At 43.9% G+C, this 19990-nt stretch overlaps 2 long non-coding RNA genes across 2 annotated transcripts in view; both read left to right on the forward strand.

Annotated features, from left to right (window-relative positions):
* The first annotated feature begins 879 nt into the window (after window positions 1–879).
* Window positions 880–19990, forward strand: part of LOC118166948 — a 45700-nt gene continuing 26589 nt past the window's right edge. Inside the window, exon 1 of the long non-coding RNA XR_004750832.1 lies at window positions 880–2017. This is a non-coding gene — a long non-coding RNA (uncharacterized LOC118166948). The remainder of the gene's footprint in view (window positions 2018–19990) is intronic.
* Window positions 14996–18127, forward strand: LOC118166947. Its single transcript, XR_004750831.1, has 2 exons — window positions 14996–15341; window positions 16056–18127. It is a non-coding gene; the product is annotated as an uncharacterized LOC118166947 (long non-coding RNA).

The following is a 19990-nucleotide window of genomic DNA, read 5'->3' on the forward strand; positions in this document are numbered from 1 at the left end:
GCAGAAGGTCCCAAAAATAAGAGCAGAAATTGTCCCACAGCTGAGATATGTGGCACAGCTGTTGTGTCACTCTCCAGTAACAGGCTGTCCTGAGATCACACCTTTTCTCTCACACTGTACAAGGTGTGATTTAACTCACCCACTGCCCCGGGGGATCTGATGACTTAAAAATCAGTGGGGCTTCTCCAAATAGAGGAGGACATTGTGTGTCAAATGCTGAAAATGAACCTCAAGTGATGGCTTAGGTTTGCCAGCTGTTACCTGGGCAGACATGCCTGCCACCTGGGCTTAATGCAGGATTTCAGATGTGTCTGGACAGTCATTAGAAGTCTGACTGTCTGGTTCACAGCTTGTCCCAGTGATGAAGTCTTGAGGTTTGGGTCTAAACAGTCCCCACCAGTGCCTGTGTATGGGGCTTGGTGGAGCTCTGTAGGGGTGGGAGCCATGGAGAACCTCAAAATGTGATGAAAGCCTGCAGATAAGGGAGGTCTCCAATAAATAAGCAGAACACTTATCTATGGTTGCAGAACAGACAATCGCAGAAGCCAGCAGAACTTAGGATAGAAACACACATTAAATACTGGGAAAATTTGTTGCATAACGTGAAGTAACATTACACAATGCAGGGAATGGGATACAGTGCTTAAAACAGAAAAACGACCATATGACCTTTTAGTTTTAGTTTCTGAATGAAATCAACTGTCATTATGCAACAGTTGACCTGTCCATAAAATAGGAGAGTTGATATTTACCTACTTCCCTGGCATGCGAGTCATCAATTAATATTTGCAAGGCAGTTGGAGGACTTTGGATGAATGGCTTTGCAGGTACAAAGATATGCGTTGGAGTTTCCTCACCGTCAGACGTAACGCAGTCCATGTGTCTGTGTACAACCAACTGGGGCCACAAACAGGAATGGTGTGGTTTCAAATAGGAAAGAAACATAGCTCATGATTAATTAGTTAACCTTACCCTAAAACGCCTTATGCCTAGGAGACATTGTGGTCATGCTATGGATGCATTTGTCATATTCAAACTAAGAAATGGTTTCTGTGCTGGCCATGACAGGCCAGACTAGATGTCTGCTATAGATCTTCTTCTTGTTTCAGTGAATCCGTGCATCCTGTCATAGCATGAAAATATATTTGCTTAAATATGCCAGCCATATCAAACAACACTAGCTTCAGTGGTCCCTACCTCCTCCAGCTGTCTGATGCTACCAGCATGATGCTATTTCCCAAACTCTGCTGGAAGCTTTATAGAGGAGTGATACTGCAGGCAGGGGAAGCTGTTTGGGACAAGGTTTGGTAAAAGGCCTCTGCCTTCAGCAGCTCCCCGTGTGACTTTCATGACCTCATTTCTTCAAAGAGCTCAGCACTCCGCCTCCAAGTTCTGGGGAAAAAACAGGCCATTCATTTGCTGTGCTTAAATGGGATTTGAACTAATCCTTGAAAATTTGGCCCAAATATTTCTTCTATAATTAAAAAAAAAAAAGGAAAAATTATAATTCTTAGAGTTATAATTGTCAAGGAAATTCTGGTGTCTTTGTTATCTGAGACATACCCCTTGAGATTTCTCACATCTATATTTTGCTGAGAAGCAGTGGGAGCATCTTTCCATATGGCTCAAGAAAACAAGGCAGTCAAAGCAAAGACAGAGAGAATTTTAGGACTGCAGTGATAATATCTTCTGCAGAGTTTATAATGACCTCGCTGCTTTGCATTGTGACTTAGTTGACTGTTTTTTGAAAAACACAGAGTGATACAAATCAGAATTTGAGAGGGAAACAAACAGCCCATCAGTTTGAGGAGAAAAAAAAGGCATGAAAGCCAGATCTTACTGGTAGCTTGTTGATGTTTCTGTGCTCTTTCTGTACGAAGGAGACCCTCAGCTCTCTGTGAAGAGCCGGCAACAAGGCAGGACGTCCTTGTGAAGGTGTGAGAGAACGTGAGCATTGGGGCTCTTCTGCCTTTGAAACCACCTTTGTGTGAGCAAGAACTGGAGCTTTCCTGCAAAGGTAGGTCTGTGCTTTGCAGAGATGAGAGCATGCAGTTTGCAGCTAAACTAGGAGATGAGTAGGTGTCTAAATTGTTTTATACGTATCCAGGTCAGGATAGGAAAAGGAGAGAGATTTTCTCCTCTGCTGCCTGTAAGATCCAGATGCAGCATCTGCAAAGCACAGCTTATATTCACATTCAGTAGGTTCCCATCTAGCCTGGCTGAGGTGTTACTTTTTCTCTAGATGGTTCACTTCAGCTATAGCCTCCATCCTGCTTTTCTCCTTGGAGAATCACAATATCCAAGCTGTCATCCCAACTGCATAAAGGAAGATGCTGGCTCAGTGTGTTAAGACCACACTGAATATCTATAGCATAGAATAAAAAAGTAAAGGTGAAATGTGTAGCCCAGGACTCATGGTTCTTTCTTGTGTGCTCCTGGGAATGGAATTTTTGTCCATTGGACTTGAGCTGCTCTAAAAAGTACAGAACAAAAGCTGATCTTAAAAGTGATCCGCAAAGGAATAAATGGCAGGCGCCGTCTTTGTTATTCATGTGTGGTGCTCAAAGAGCACTTGAAATGGTTGGGATTTTCTGTGGACATTTTTTTTTTTTTCAATTCTGCTTGGGTTTGGGGGCATTTTAGTGTTTGTCTAAGCAGTAGCTCAGGCATATGTCTCTCTTGAAATGCATTATGGCTGGCTGGGAAAACCACACGTTGGTGACATCAGGGGATACATGTGAGTGAAATGGACGTAAATGGGAAAAGCCGGGTGTCTGGGGCTGTGATATCCTCTCAGAGGCAGCCTGGCTTTTGTCTCTCACTTAATTTTATTTCTGCACCACACAATTTACACACTGAATCATGCTCAGCAGCCGTATTCACAAGCTGGCATAAATTTATTTTCATCTGCTGGCCAATTATACCAACTGCCTCAACTGTTGTTTATTTTCTTCTGTTGCATCCTCTTGAGTTACCATTAACAGTGTCCCTTTTGAGTAGAGATGGGCTTTTTGGCACCGGGGCCTGTCGGCCTGCCAAACTAATGGACCATATCTGTTATCTAACAAGTCGTAAAGGCTCCAGTTTCAGGACAGCTTGCAGTTGCTGTGGCCACCTGCAGTGCACTGGCAGGGGTACAGGCCACTGCCCGGGTGGGACGTGTCACTCTGGCTCAAGCGTGTCCTTTGGCACCAGCCTGCTCTTGGGGGGGACACTTATGGGCTTTGCCTTGGAGAACAACAGCCTTTCTGTGGCTGACAGCTTCACCTCCCAGGATGAGGAGACCCCTGCACACGGCTGCTCTGGATGCTTCTCCACCAGCCGGAGAAGGACCTGGCTACGGGTAGATCCTGAGAAACCTCCGCCAAGCAAGGCTGCAGGAGGGAAGAGCCCCGCAAGGCTAGGACCCCTCCATCTGGGGAAGCTGTTAATTAAAATGAGGAATTAATCTGTCTGAAAAGCAGCAAAGGAAAGGCCATCTTTTACATGATCCAACTAGAACTCTGACCTCTTTCGAGTTGCACCTCCTTATACCAGCTGTGCAAGCCAGGTTCTACCTTTGCAAGACCTTTTGGGCATGCATCCCCCAATTCCTTCTCCTCCAGTTCCTTCTCTTAGCTTGTAGGACATGCTGCGTTTGAGCCAGCAGGGCTTTTGTGCCCTGCCTGCATGAAACTCAGAGCCAATTCCACTCAAATCACCCCTGACTTGCAAAACACTCCAGCCCTCTGTCACTTTACTGTCTTTGTGGTCACTTGTGCTCTATTTGCTGTGGGTTGTTTACTGCCAACACTGGGGACTCATCTGGAACTGGAAAGCTGAGCTGTCTCCTTTCTGACCTGACAGCCGGGGTGTCCCGGTGCCAGCAGACATAGCAGGGTGCTGGAGGACTACAGCCTGCTACAGCTGAAGCAGCACACACATAGACCAGGTGCCCATGCAGGACCTCAGAGGGGGTTTCAGACCACAGCTTGCATTTGCAGGGCTAACACTTCAGGAGGAAAATGTCTTTCTGGTCAAAGCCATACTTGCTCACAGATGCTCTCCTTGTTGTACCATGGGGATGGTTTATATGTTCACCTTTACACCTCAGAATAACTTTTCCAAGGCATGGCAATGAGCATGTTTTAGCTGGTTACTTTGAACAGAAGGGTGCCAGGCAGGGTGACAGTCATTCAGGGGCAGGGTGTGGATCTTGGTGGCCAGGTGGGCTGGCAGGCTCTGTGCTGAACCAGGGAGACAGAGTTGCCTTCAGGCCTTCTTCAGGCTCCTGTACAGCCCATTCTGAGCTGCAATTGTGTTGGTTTTTCAAACCAATTCTAATTCAAAAAGATCCAAAGCCAGGATCCTACATGCTTGCCTTTATTGCAGGAATGAGGACTCTGTCAATGCCACAGCAAATCCCACCTCCTTGCAAATCTGGGAGACCCTTCCCACGACTATTTGGCAGCATGTCTAATATTTGTAGGCCAAAACTGTTCACATGTGAGCACAGCAAGCAGGCTGAGCAGCCTGGAGGTGCAAGCTCCTTGTTCCATTTGAGTCACTTGTGCAAGAAACCCCTCGCGTGGTTACTGCTGTGCAGGGCAGCTCGTCACCACACACAGTGCTAGGCGATGGTGCTGCAGAGCGGCCTCATTTCTAGATGTGCTGCTGACACCACAACATCCTTGACTCCGCCAGGCCGGTGGCTTCCCTGCATCCTCTTAGGCACCACAGTTTCAGTCTGCCTTCAGTTTGAGGGCTGAGACAAAAAAGCAATGCTCTGCACGCCTCCTCTGAGAGGGTCTGCTGTCTGCTCTCAAGAGAGGGGCAGGACGTGCAGGCAAAGACAGGCCTCGTGCTGCCAAGTTTGGAGTCATTTCCTCCTCCCTGGTGCTCGAGGCTGTCTGGAGCAGAGGTTGGACTTGAGGCTCATCTGTAGCCCTCAGCAAACTTCTCATAAACAGGAAAGAGCCCCATGGGGAGGACGACAAGACAGCAATCAGTTCTGCTCTGATCTTTTGTTCTTCCCCTCCCCTTTTGTCTTAAAACTAACAATGCCTCGCTTGATTTGTTGCACAAGAGAGCTGCCAGATGGAAATAAAGCAACATACTTCAAGAGCGTGGCAGTCCTCAGCGAGGCCTGGCTCTCACAGCGCGGGATGGCCATGGCCAGATCTTGTGTGCAGCTGAGGAAATGCCACCTACCGGGCCTGCTCCCTGCCTGCAGCGCCAGGCTTGCTAAAAAGGCTTTGCACAGGACAGGAAAGAAAGTAGGTGCGACCGCAGCTGCTGCCTGGGAGAGGGCAGCTGTGGACCTTTCCACGGCAAGACCAGCAGAAATTATTTAGGGGTGGGGGGTGGGGATCTAAAGATGACAAGGACTTCGGGTTCTGCGGCTGGAGGGTGTTCTTTCCCAGGCCTTCCGGCACAAAAGAGCAGGGGGAGCCCTTACCAGGGGGTTAGACAGCGTGCAGGGCGTTATCTCAGCCCTGTGACAATTTTTGTGTTTGGTTTCCTTCCGTAATATCACTGTGACAAAGGGGAGGGAAACATTTTGTTTATCAAATGTTCTCTCCAGCTTTTCACTGCAGCACCCCTGTGCTTGCTGGCAGCCTCCCCGAATGCCAGAAGGTGATCAGGAAATCCTCCCTTGTGCTAGCGAGGCTTGTCCTGCTCTGGGGGGTGATGGAAAAGGGTCTCCACAGCAGGAAGCTGCTCTCTTGAAGCAAATGTCTTCAAAATGGAAGAAAAGCATTGGTCCTTTTCTGTGTGGTCTGTTCCTGTCCCCTCAAGAAGTAACTTGCCACTGAAAAAATATAGATGGCTTAGCTGGCAGTTTGTCCGGCAGACAGGAGGCATGGCCTAGTCATAAGGATACCCAGCTGGAGTAAGGAGTAGGAGACAGGTCTCTGCTGAATGCCCACATTTCCAGGTCTCATTCCTCTCCACCTGACTTATTTCTAACTCTATGAGTCTTTTGTGGCTACCTGTTGGCCCAACCTCAACAGGACATGCCTTTGACCCAGTAGCAACAGGGGAGTTGAATCTTTTCTAGGTGGAGAAGAAACTCTGGTTTCTCATGTCCTGGGTGAGCTGCTTCCAGTGAGCAGTACTGTGCAGTGCAGCTCCTGGCAGCTATTTTCAGGTATTGTAATGCCTCAGCTGACTTTTTGTATCTCATCTTTGTCACTTGGGGTCGCACCAAAAGACAATCCTGACTCCTCTTTGGCAGCTAAAGTACCATGGAAAACAGCATGAGAGTTTTCTTCCAAGGCTCCTTCTTTCCACAGCTCTCCAAGACCTCAAAAGAGGTATGTGAGGGTTTAGATCCATTACATGCCTACAAAGCACTCCGCTGAAGACAGCTACATCGCTAAGTTATTATAGCCCATGTGTGCCTCAGTGGGGGCGAGGTGGTTAATGACTAACTTGTAAAACTGCTCAGTGCATGGGTGAACTGAGTAGGTGTTTTCAGAAACAGCTGTGCCAGTTTCCCCTGTCAGGATGGGCTTGGGTGCTGGCCAACTTTCCTGTCACTCTCTGTTTGCAAAGCTTTGTGTGGTTGAATTTTGGTTTCTGAAACCTGTCAGGCGCTACTGAAACTCAAAAGCAGCATGTTTTTAGCACTATTTCAGAGCTTGCTTGGTTTTACAGGACTCATTATTGTGAATACCAGTGTTGTAGTACTCTGTTAAGATGCTGAAGTTAACAGACTACTACCTGGAAGCACCAGTTTGTGACTTAAACATTAATTATACCAGAATAAGCCCAAATCCATTTGATTGATGCTCATCAAACTAAGAGCTCTATGGTCAAGGGTCTATGCATACTATGTGGAAAGTTGGGCTTGAGTATGGGTAGGAACTACCAACTTGACCATTTTGGCATCCTAGTTTTTAATGTCCCACATCATAAATCTTCCAGTATATTTAGCACTTTGTATGAAAGTCTCCCTAGAAAGGACTGTCTTCTATTGACTGAAAATACATTTGTTCATCTATCACAGAAGCCTCTGGCAGGTCCCTGCCTCTTACAGCCATAGATGGTTGTGACCTGCAGAAAGCTCTTTCCAATCAGAGGAGCAGACTTTTACTTCACAGGACTCATTGCCTGGGAACAGTATCAGATGAGCCAGATTTTGTATACCAGCCCCAATTTGACACATGCAATATAATTTACCTGTCTTCTGCTTTTAATGCCCAGACTTTGTCCCTGGAGCTATTGAACCTGTTGCGTCCCCTGATGCTGATATTTCTAGAGAAACTGGAGACTTGTAGAATGATCTGTTCTGATACAAAACGGGAAATGTGAGTTTCCACCCACTGATACTATTTATAAGCAAATAGTAATGGCATTAAACTGGAATTCCTGCTGTTCCTGATGCCACTCAAAGAATAGGTGGTTGTTACTATCCCATTATGGGGTCTACGGGTGTGAAAGGCGCAGCTTGTTTTGAACCATTTCTCAATTATTCTTATTGCACCTGAGTACCTGTGAGTCAGAGGTCTGTCTCTGGCTTTCTTTCCTTCTTTCTGTCTGCCTTTGAAAACTAAAAGGTTGGGTTTCTGGTAGATCTTTTCACATATGTCTAATTTGTCCATCTCAGAATGAAGGATCTCAGGCTGCTAATTACCTTGTCCTCTGCACGTGTTGTGACATCTGGGTACACTGCTATAAATTGTGAGTAATCAAGCTTTTTGCAAAGAAACTAAGCCAGGGATGGAGGAAATTAAATCTGCAGATAGAGCAGCTCCTTTCTAGTGCCACTGCATTCAGGGCCCCGTCCCTCTATCAGCTTTTTTAAAGCTGGGAAGTTGATTCAGTCACTTGGCATATAGATACCATTCCAGGTCCCTTCATGCTACCTTTTGTAGTTTTGCTATCTCCTTATTAAGAACAATGGATCAAGACTGTCTACAATCTCCACAACTTTGGTGTGAGCAACAGATTTTATTTTGTTCTCTGCCCTTCTCCGATAATTCCTATCACTCTCTTTTTCAAAGCGACTGAACTGGAATTTTCAGACAATTACTCACAATTACTTTAATCCTTTTCCTGTGTATGGCTAGGATGAATTCTCCCACATACATTAACCTGTTTATTGACACTGAATTTCACCAGTGGTTTCATTGCCTGGTCACTCAGTGTCATAAGATCTTCCTACGATTATTCACATTCAGGCTTAGATCTGAAAGTCCTGGATAACTTTTAGCAGCTTATCACTTGGTCGTTTCAATGCTCATCCCTTTTCCATATCACTGTGATCACAGTAAACTGATGAACTTACAGCACAAGTTCTTGGGGGACTCTCCAGAAACTTCCTCTATTATATATGTCAGAATGTGTGTGCTCCATATGGCTCCATTATTTATTGCTTTTATTCAATTAGTTTGTGTGTGGGGATTCTCCATCCTTGATGGTATTCAAAAGTGGAGCAGACAGCTCTCAACTTGACCCCATTTTGAGCAGAGGTTGGAGTAGGGGTCTCCAGAGGTCCCTTCCAACCTAAATTATTCCATGACTTTAAAATTAGGCTGGACTCTAATAGTAGGTTTCTCCTCGAGGGACATCAGTCCAAGGTGATGTATTAGGAGGTGTCATCTACTAAAGCCCAATTCTAGCATACTAAATATTGTCTGTAAATTTGCCAGACAGGTATTCTTGAGTATTCTTGGCATGTTGGAACAACGTGTGCAAAACAGCTCAGGAAGTGCTTTTCAAGCATTTTGTCCATGTGTTCAGTTGGTGTTTCTGGGATGTGCCTATCTTGAGAAAGAGGTTGTAAATTGATATTCTGCCACTGTCTTATCTTGGGTTGTCAGTCCATTTTTGGATCCAGTGCTTGTTATAATAAAATGATGACTGGAAAACAAAGCTCATGTCAGCCCTTACCAGCAGGGCATTCTCTTGAAGATAAAGAGCTAGAAGGCAGCATAGTAGAAACACTGAATTCTGTCAGAGCCAGCAGCAAAACACTTAAATGCTGAAATAATTTAGCATTTGCTGAAAACAAGAACTACCCATATGAAAGACACTAATCTGTCATAGACTTTAAGACTAGAAGGGATTATGATGATCTTTCAGTCTAACCTCCTACGTAATTCAGACCATAAGATAGCATTTCACATTGAGCTCATAGCTTCCAAATGAGCTTGAAAAAGGCATCCCCTCTGGACTGAAGTACTCACAGTGATGGGGATTCCACCCTATCTTTGGCAGATGATGGTAAGATTTGTTATCCTGACAGTTCGAAAAAATACAGTCTATTTCAGTGCTTTATTTCAGCTTTCATCCACTGGGATTTGTGATGCTTTTTGCAAGATTAAGTGTTCTTCTACTATCAGGGGAAGTTTGGCTTCCAAGAGCAATTTTGACCATCTTTCTTACCTTTTTTCAGTGTGTGGTTAAAGCCCCAGTAGGACCCAGAAGAACTATTTCTGTCTGGGTTTTAGACATTTCAGATAACCTTGACCTTAGCTTGTTTCTGCTAACAGTGATCCTCTGTAAAACAGAGATAATGGTACTTCCCTCCCTCTCACAAGTGTTGGCTGGGAAGAAAATAAATAAAAATAAATATAAAAAAATGACATTTCTCAAATGCTATAATGGGAGGCAAATATCAAACCAGTCAGAGGTCAGAGGCTGGATATTGCATTCCAAAATAAGTTTTAGTGCAGCAATCTCATCTACTGGAAACGGAGGTCCTCTGATATTGTTACAGGATATAATCCACATTTTCATATAGAGATATTGGAATCAAGAAACCACATCTGAAAACATTGGTTTACAGCAATAGTTGGATGCACATGAGAGAGAAGGAATTTGGGAATAATATGGGTTAATTGCTTCCTTTGTAAGGGACCTTGGTATAAAGTATTGTAGACCTTGTTACGAGTATTTCTCTTAGGAAAAGACTTATAAAGACATAAAACCAGAAGCTAACCTATTTGATTCAGTTAATCTGCCTACTTTAAATGGGGCTTTTACTTGTAATGGAGCCAGCGGTCTCAGTTACCAGCCACACCATTTACAGTCAAAGGTTAGACCAAAATAGCTCCCAGGTCCTTCTAATTTTCTATTTTTGTCAATGATCTACTTAAATGCTGACTACCTCCCATTTAGGACACTCAGATCAATCTAATTGGCTAAACACCAGTTAACTGCACAGTGGCAGAGGAGTGGATCACCTCCCTATATTTAAAATGAATGTCTGCGTGATGTCCTTGTGGTGGATGAATAGGGCCAGGCCTGGCACTGCCAACTGCAGAGTCATGGCTGAGGACTGAGGAAGATGCTCTACCTCTCTACAAGGCTGGTGTCTCCCATGCTGTTGTTCTTGGGTGCTCAGGACATGCTATGCTATGTAGGGATGAGTCAAGATAGAGGATGATCTCCTCACTTTGCCTCACGTGCTAGGACCAGCCTGTTTGCTGAGAGCTCACCAGAGCTGGAGGCAGCTTTGCTGGTAATGGGGAACAACACAGCAATGTGTGAGTGCTCTCAGCCATGTGCCAGGGAGCAGGTCTCTGCTCATAAAAAAGATTTGACCTTCTCCTTAAGGTCAAATGAGGTTTTTCCTGTTGTCCACTGTTTTCTGTTATGCATAAGCGATGTATGTGGCCTTATTTATCTAGTGTCCCAAATGAATGGGGTGCAGAGCTGGTATTTAAGCTCAAGCCAACAGGTCAGAAACCCATCCCCATTTTTGTACACGGGGATTGAAAGACTAAGATTTAAAGATTGAGAGGCATTTGCCTCTCTCTGCTTTCCTGTTGACAAATTATCACAGGCAGAGCTGTCTCCAAGTCTGTATGACAGAAATCATTCATCCACTATGGCAAAAACAGATATTGAATCAGAAATCTGAGCCTTCTTCCAGATTATTCTGGGGTGAAGGCTTTGGTCAGGTGCCTTATGTAGCTGCTTTAAATCATTGGCATGTTCACAAAGAGTGATTCAGCATTAACCTGATAGGGCAATGTGCAGAAGAGGTTGGGTCCTGCTTTCAGAGTTTTTTTTTCCTGCACATTTGTCTACATAGTGCCAAAGAGTCTCACCTTTGGATTTTCAGCCCCTGAATACCATGCAGGAAAAGACTTTTGAAAATCCACCCCACCTGGTTATATGCGAGGCTACCTAGACTCTAAAGAATGCAAATTAAAAAGGAAATTTCCTCTCTTCTCTCTGTGTTTTTACATGCAAGCAGCTCAAATAGATGAGTCCTGGGATGGAATCATCAGTGGGGACAGGTCTGGGCACGATGCTGGTGGGGGGGATTATGCTCAGTAGCATTGGGTACTTTGTTTGGAGACCACATCCAGTCCATACAGGGTTATTTAAGAAAAAACAGTCACAGGCCAGATGGAAGAAAGTCCTGGTAGTTGGGCCACAGCTTCCAGCCCAGGCCATAGGTGACCATGGCAAAAATTACAAATTATTTCATGTTGTTATGTAGTTAATTACATAAATGCTGGGGAACTCAAGTAACAGCCCAGGTCTCTCTTGGGGTAGCAATTACAAAGACTGCTTTGGCAGAATCATATACAGCTTGAATTGGTTGTTGATGGTTTTTCCTTTTCCTTTTTTCCTTTTCCCAATAGATTTTTTTTCCAATGAGAAAGGCTTTGTAAACTAAATTATTATTTCCTTTCAGAAAATTTTGAGGAAAAAATAAAAGGGTCTGGCATTTTCCCACCCACCCATCTTGGATTTAATTCAGACATGCTGTGCTCATGACAATATTTTGGCCTTGACAAATGGGGAACTTCTGGATGCTAGTGTGGAATATAGGTGTGTTTTGTCTCTTCCTTCTGCTGAGGATATGTCCTATGATTTTTGGCTGATGGTGTTGTTCTTGTTTTGGACTTTTTGGTATCATATTAGCAATATACCGCAGAATGTTTTAATTATCAGTGTTTGTTGCAAGCACTATGCAAACATATTGTTTCTCAGGCTTCTAAAAGCTCTGCTTCTAATATATCACAAAAGAAATATATCAAAACAGATAATAGCCCCCGTCTATGCAGTGTGGGAACCCAGGCTTGTATGAAAACTAAATACCAGGTGCCTATTTTAAAGCATGAACTTGTCTAGTGCTTCCCTACTCGCCATTCCAATGCCATTAGTGCAGTTGAAAAAGAATGGAAAATTTGGTTTTGTTTGATTATACAGTATGGGGAAAACTTGTGTGGCATCACTGGTTTGAATTTAATAGCACTGGATCAGTCAATGGACTGTTTCTTTGCTCTTTGCTAGAGCTCTGAGCAGGCTTTCCTCCTCCTCTCCTGTCTCAGGAAAGGAAAAGGATTTGCCTCCTTTCAGCAAAAAAAGTGTGGATTTAGCCTCTCTTTGGGAACAGTTGGTTCCAACACAACACCGTGTGCAAATCCTTGCTCTTCCTGGGGGCATTTTGTGCACCACATCAGCATTTTTCTGGCTTTTCCCATGCAGTAGTGGCTGGGTGCCCCGGCTGCCCCAGCTGCCCCTGAAGTCATGGGATGTTCTGGAGGGATGGGTGGTCACCAGGTGAACAGGCTGCAAGTAAATAAATAAATAAATAAATAGTGGCCCAGAGCATGTATCGGGTTCAGGTCACCTGGTGTGACCGAGCTGAATGGACGGGAACAGATTTCATTTAAATTTAGCAGCCGTGTTGTGGCTGGAACAGGCTGATGAGAACTTGGCACCTACCTCCTCACCTCGGACCGTCTCCCCCCGCGGTAGGGTTGTTGGCCTCCACACAGAGCATTGCGAGCGCGTAGCCCTGGCAAGCACCCTTTAAATAACCTTTTTGCTTCTGCGGACTGTTTTGCTGAGTCGTTTTGGTTTCTTAGCATCCACAACAACCTCTACGTGCCAGTGCTCTAGAGCAATGGAGGAGTCTCTGTCCCACACAGAATCAGAGAATGGCCAAGGTTGGAAGGGACCTCTCGAGATCATCCAGTCAAACTCCCTGCTGAGCAGGATCACCTAAAGCACATTGTGTAGGATGGCCTCCAGGCAGGTTTTGAGTATCTACAGAGAAGGAGTGCCCACAACCTCTCTGGGCAGCCTGTTCCAGTGCTCTGCCACCCTCACAGTGAAGAAATGCCCCCTCATATTGAGCCGAAACCTCCTGTGCTTCAGTTTGTGCTTTTGGTTCAGCAGCCCAGAGTTCTTTATTATTATTATTATTATTATTATTATTATTATTTAGCAATTTACATGGTCCTTTCCAAAGTGTATCAACATTTGGATTTGGCAATAGCACAAGCGTCTCACCTTTCATTTAAATGTAGTAAGTAATAAATAGAAGACTTCACGGCATGGTGACTATTTGTTGTGGCTGTGTTTAAGGGAACAGAATCAGGTTGCTGTTGTTGAGGGAGCAGGCCCTGATTTTCATTATTCCTTGCAGGAGAAAAATTACTGTGATGCCTTCTGAGTGTCGTGGCAATCTTGAGACAGATCCTCTTGCAGCACTGATGGCCAGCTCTCTTCCCTGCAGTAATCCAGGTGAGTGCACATATTATCTGAGGAAACAGTTGCTTAGAGCAAATAGACTGAACCTGTGTGAGTCACTCCAGCCAGGCTGTTATCATCTATCTGCATTTGTGACTTTGTGCTGTGACCCCCCTGCAACCCCATGGGCCAGTTAGCAGATGAAGCCACTGCGGTTGATCTGCCATCTACCAAAGCCAGGACCTCCAGGCACCACAGGACCACTCTGTGATGCTGGTCCCACCTTCACCTTCTCTTTAGTCTTTCCCAGCCCTCTCCCTGGACAAGGCAGGTGTGAGCTGGGCTTGTTGTGTCTGCCTGTTCATCATCTTGGCACCGCTTCCAGGCTTGTCCCTCCAATGCCAAGCCCTGCCATTCATCTGCAGGGATGTGCTGCCTTCGAGACTTTCTAGTGTGACCTTAGGTTAGGGGACATCGGCACAAGCTTTTGGCACGTGGCAACCCCAGCTCCCCTGTGACCACCTCCTTAAATAGATCCCATACAGGTCTGTGAACTTCCTTATCTCAGAGCATGTAAGGGAGCCCACTGAAAACCATGCTGCTGTCAGCCTCCTGTCCACAGGGAAATTGTGGATTCCACTGACAACAGCAAAAAGAAAAAGCATATGCCCTATCTATTCTTCCCACCCCAAAGGAGATAGCCCTGTGCTTTTCTTTATGCTGGGACAAAATAAACACAAATCATGTTCTGTTTTCTAGCCTACAACTGGGGTCTTTTCTAGCCACAAAGACCCCAGTGCTGCCCACATCACTGTGAACCTGTTGAGTGTGGTTGGCATCCCCGTCACTGGGATGGGGATAGGGCCACCAAGTTCATGTGGCCCTATAGAGGACAGATGCCAGCTGCAGTGGAGATGAGCAATGGATGTCACTGTGAATAAGAGCTGCAGACTGTCATCTTGTCACAGCTCTTTCCAATGATGCTATGTTTGCCTTATTTTGGGCAGCAGACTTAATGCTGCCTTTTTTTTTTCAGTTTAACGGGGGATAAAATAATGTATTTTTTTTAAAGTTGTCAGTCTTTGTTTCTTGAAGAAACAACCTGGCTTTTTTCTCCCTGCCCACCCAGTTTGCATCCACCAAGCTCAACATTGGCTTTCTACCCTTGAGATAAAATTGTAGTGTGTGTTAAGCACCCCAAAGGAAGGACCCTCATTAGGTGTCCATGCTGCTTAGCTTGAGTCAAGAGGGTTTGTAGCAGAGATGGTCTTTGAATGCCCATAGTGCTGGAGGTGTCTTTGGACCTTCTCCCAGGGAAGGAAGGAGAGGCTTTGGTCTCTACTTTTGGGGCTAAAATGAAATCAGAACTGTGCCCCTTTCCTTATCTTCCATCCTCCACAAGACATTTGCCTATGTTGCCTGGGGAGAAGACCTCTGTCAAAGCACTTTCATAGAAAAATGAAAGCCCTCTGCACTGAGCTTAGGAGGAACTTTCTGGTTGCAGGAACATTTAGATGAGGATATATGAGCCAGCACTGTAGCTCATCCCTCCCTCTCTTGCCCTCAAAGTGACCCCAGCTCAAATCCTTGGCCTGCAGCGTGCAACCATGACTAGGGCAGCTTGTGACTCCTCTTGGCCGTGGAGCTCAGAGCCCTTGATGGTGAAATGTGAGGACGGAGCCCCAGAGGTAACCTCACCTTGTGTGGTGACCGCGACCAACATGTGGCCAAAGCTGCTGGAGCACCTTCATGTCATGCATCCACTGAGGAGCTGCATCGTGGTGCAGTGCCTTGGCGTGGTGAAGGACAGTATCGAGAGCTGTTGGCCACCAGGATGGGGAGAAAGAAAAGATTCCCATCTTCCCCAAATGGAGCATGTTGCAACTGCCTGTGGAGCTGGCTTACAAAGTGATGGGGTACGCATGTGGGGGGAGAAAAAAAAAATACAAAAAATAGTAACAGAATTGACTGGCTAAAACTTCAGCAGAGGCTGTGATTATACTTGTCACCATCTGTTAACCTTCAAAACAGGTGTTGAGCATTTGAAGTGCCAACACGGTCCTCTGGCTGCGATCCGTGTGTGTGCAGACAGTGGTAACACGAATGCGGGCAGGGGGAAGGGGCTGGGGGCTTGCCAAGTGGGCACATGCACAAAAAGGGGATGGCCCCAGGCAGGCGTGTGAGATACAAGTGGATTTGGCTGGCTGGGAAAGGTGGAGAACCTCCCGGCAGGGCTGGGATAGAGCAGGACACGTCCTCAGCTGATGGCAAACAGAGCTGCAGGGAGGGCCCTGGGGAAGGGGCTCCTCTTTTATAGGATGATTTGGCTGGTGAAGGCTTTGGGCCAGGTTTATAAAAGTTCTCAGGTTACCAAAATTCAGCTGGAGAAATGCTGACTCCTGCCAAGATCCTTAATTTTGACTTGCTTTTAGGAATTGGGACTAAAATGTTTTGTTGCACTCTTGGTCTAGTGCAGGGTCTTTCTTTGATATATTTAGGCTTGGTAGCTTTTTCTGAAAGTCATAAAAACGTTAGACTTTTAGTTTCAATAAGTTTATTTGCAGAAAATTTTCAATAAGAATGCAACATTTCACTGGGGAAAACAAAGCCAAAACCTTTTATTTTTCTAGGGAGTACTTACATTACCAAACACTGTGATGACAAACATCTTGGGATCTTACAGGGCAGTATTGTTAAGTAAAGCGGCGTAACGCTCGACATGTGAAGGTGAGCGAGTGACGTTCAAGCAGGAGGACTGGGTAGGGCTCTGAGGAGTATCCAAAGAATCTAAAATAAAAGGATTTGAAGAAAAATGTCAGAGGTGAAGATCTGAAGACTGTGAGGTGCTAATAATTGACAACTGACATGGCTTGCAAAGCAAAAAGACTATCAACACACTTAGAAATCTCTTTGTCTTGTCTAACTAAATGTAATTAGCACTAAACTCCAAACACAAACTAGGATGGAAATGTGCTTATGCCATACGTATGAACAGGATAATCTTGTGTCTGAGTTCCACCATGAGATTTTTTTCTAATTCAGCCCATTAGTCAGGTTTTCTGATTGCTTTTTAAAATTATTGTTCAACTACATTGTGATGTTGTCCCAAATGAGTACAGCCAAGAAACACATTTCATCCTGAAGTGTTTGACAGTCCTCAAACAGAAACAACTGACTGCTGACAAACCAGAAGGTTTTCTCTAATTTCAGATGAAACTCCAGGGTCTGTATTTTTTTCTCCCTGCAGTGTTTATTAAACAGACATTGGTTTGGGTGTGAAAGCAGCAGGTTTGGTAAGTATTTCTATCACTGGAGGTGGTGCTGCAGGGTATAGCTTTGGTTTGGAGTCTGTTTTGTGTATGTTCTGGAATATTGCAAAGCATGTTGTGATAGCGGATTAACTATAAACAGTCATTTGGCAGCATATCTTGGTCGTCAGAGACCTGATGCAAATGTGCATTCCCACCTTTGGTTCTCGTCCCATGCCCTTCTCACCCTCTTCATGCACTGGGGGAGTTTCCATCAAAGGTTAAGGATTATGTGATCTGAGCAAAACTGCTGGTCATTTCTTAGCTCTGTGTTGCAAGACAGAGGTGGCTATGGCCTGGCTTCTTGGGGAGGACAGTCATGGTACAAGGGATTTGCACCCCCTGCAAGCTTGACTTGGATGCATTGTTATTTCTTAGCCAAAGCTGGAAGGGAACACAGCATTTGGGAGAATGGTCTCATTTTCCTTCCTTCAAAAAAAGAGTCAAGGGGCACATCAGATTTCACTGATGGCATTGACTGCATTTGCACTGACCACAGTGGGAATTTGGATACTTCTGTACGTTCCCATGTTCTGATCTGTGAGTTCAACCTCACTTCTCCAAACAGGGTCAATTTTAAAGCAAGTGTCATGGTTTGGAAACTGGAAGTGTGTGCCAAGTATTTTAGAAAGTTCAGGACAAAATGAGAATATGTCTCTTCACCTCAAGCAATTCAACATGCTTTATTTCAATGAAGAAATTACAGATTTGAAAAAAAAAAGTGCTTCAGTGATTTACAGAGCCCATGCTTCATGGCTGTTTCTAACTTCAGTAGAGATTAGATGAGGTTGGCAGTTTCTTTTCTACTTTTTCACAGATGCTTTATTTCTTCATTTTGGAGTTTAATTATCTAAGCGTGCATAAAAATAGAGGGGAGAAGAGTATCTCATATCAACTATGGATGTCTGCAGCTGCTCTGGATCACACTGCTTCAAGGCTTTATACCACTCCTAAAATACGATACTGACAAAAAAAAAAACTATTACTGCATCACCACAGCTAACTCAAAATTTACAGATTAGAGCTAGTAATCTTCAATGGACCTCCTCCATCCTTCTAAGTTTGATAAGAAATATTTATTTCAAGAAACTGAAAGGACTGAATTTTGTGTCACATTTTCCTACCCACAAATATTTCTTTTTCTGGGGGATAAAATTGAATATTTTGCATCCTTTCTGAAGATGAGAACAAGTGAAAACAGTCGGTCCTGTCTGTCTCTGTCTTTTGCAATGATTAAGTTTTTGGGTATGGATACTGCTGAGAGGTTTCACTCAATTATGCTTGAAAAAAAATCTGCATTTATGGACTCAGGACCTTTGTCAAGCAAACCTGAAATTCCATTAAAAGGATAGAAACTTTTAGAAGCTCTGTTTTCCATAAATTCCTAAAAAACATTTTTATTTACAGTACCTGCTTGAATTCTTTAGTGGTTAAATCTTGTATCAAATTTTCTGTTATTCTTACCCTCAGTAAGTGTCAGGCTGACAGACCTATACTTGTATGATCATCTCCTTTACCATGTCCACACACCCCCATGATATTTGCTTTCTCAAATTTCTGCCACTTCTGGACACTTCTGCCACTTCTGGACAAAAATCAGCCTCCAGAAGAGCTTCCTAATCTGCTCTTTTAGTAATCCTGCTGCGAGGTATCTGGATGTACTCATATTAGAATGTTACTGTAGTAGTGACTGTTTTACATCAGTGTTGATTATGGCTAGAGTCAAAAATGTTCATCCTTTCCTTATAAGATGAATGCAATATCTGTTTTTCTCCCAGACAAAGAATGGATGTATTTGCTGAACACTTTGGACTTTCCATATTATTACTGACTGTTCTGATGTTCTTAGTATTCATGGGCTAATAGGATTGGTAGGGTTACAATTGTTCCTAAAGTGCTCAGACATCTTACTTTTTCTTTGGCCTTATGTATTTTCCTCTATCCCTTTGATTTTTTAGGAATTTTCTATAGCTCCAAGATTTTAATGTATTTTCAGTGTTTACAACATCTAGCTTGTAAACATCCACCCATCCATCCATTCATCTTTACTAGTACTCATTTTGCATCCTTTTCTAGCCCAGATTGTTTCTGAACCACGTCAGTATGTTTTGCTTACACATTTAGTTTATTTTTGTTGTTCTTGTTTTGTTCTTTTTACATCCAGGTAAATAATTTTGAACTACTCAAAACAGGCATCACGTTTTAGTCTTCAATCCTTCCTTACAGCTGGCTTGTACCTGATACAGCTTTGTGAAACTGGCTGTCTTGAAGTGCCTTGTGTTTTTAACTGGCTTGGACAGGAATCAAACATAATCACTTCCACCTTCATGACCATTAACTTTTACTTCTTGGTTAGAAAATTGTCATTCACTATTTGTAGAAATTCCAGAAAAGTTAATACTGCTGGAAGGATGTCTTTGATATGTCATTCAGAGTGAAGTTTCCATGACATTACTGTGTGCATGACAGATAAATGGTTTTGGAACTGCCCCACCTGATTTAGAGGGTGGTTTAGCAGTTTGGTGAGGCAGCTATTATAACCTTTTTACCCATTTGGACACGATCCATAAGTATTCAAAAGCATTTGCTTTTGAGCCGTCACTGCTACAGAAGAAATTTAAGCTCAGTTTGACAGGAAGTGCCAGCCATGGGAGCCTTTGCACACCTGATCCTCCGCTGAAAGGTTACGGTCAGTGCCCTCACCCCACTCATGGATATAGATGTTTTCTCTGGGTTTCATTAGCACAAATAGATCAAAAATAGCAATCTGACAATGAATTTTAAAAAATATTTCACAATTGTTGATGAGCATTTTAACCTGTTCTTTAAAGGTTAAAATTTTGAACCTAAACTCTGAGATTCCCTGTCCTCAAAATACCATTTTGTTCTTTTACCACCCCTAAGCTTGGTAACTATAAAATGCCTTATCTTTTCAATATTTTATTTTAAAAATTGTACATGAGAGAAATAAAACTCCATTGCCCTTAAAATTCTTCTCTCCAAGCTATACTCTTGCAGACCCCAGAGAGAACACATGGTAAAGAGGAAAGCAGTAACAAGAATTTCAGGGGGTAACTCATGACTGTGACTCTTGTTATCATCAACAGCATCAAGAAAGAAAATCTCTCAGAAAAATCATACAAAGAAATTCAAGTGACAGAGAGCAGGATTTATCCCTTTATATTCTACTTTTAGTCATTCATTAACCAAGGCTCTCACCATCTTTTGGGATGTATTAATTCAGCAGATCTCTTATG

Source organism: Oxyura jamaicensis, chromosome 4 (assembly GCF_011077185.1).
Source record: "Oxyura jamaicensis isolate SHBP4307 breed ruddy duck chromosome 4, BPBGC_Ojam_1.0, whole genome shotgun sequence".
NCBI lineage: Eukaryota > Metazoa > Chordata > Aves > Anseriformes > Anatidae > Oxyura > Oxyura jamaicensis.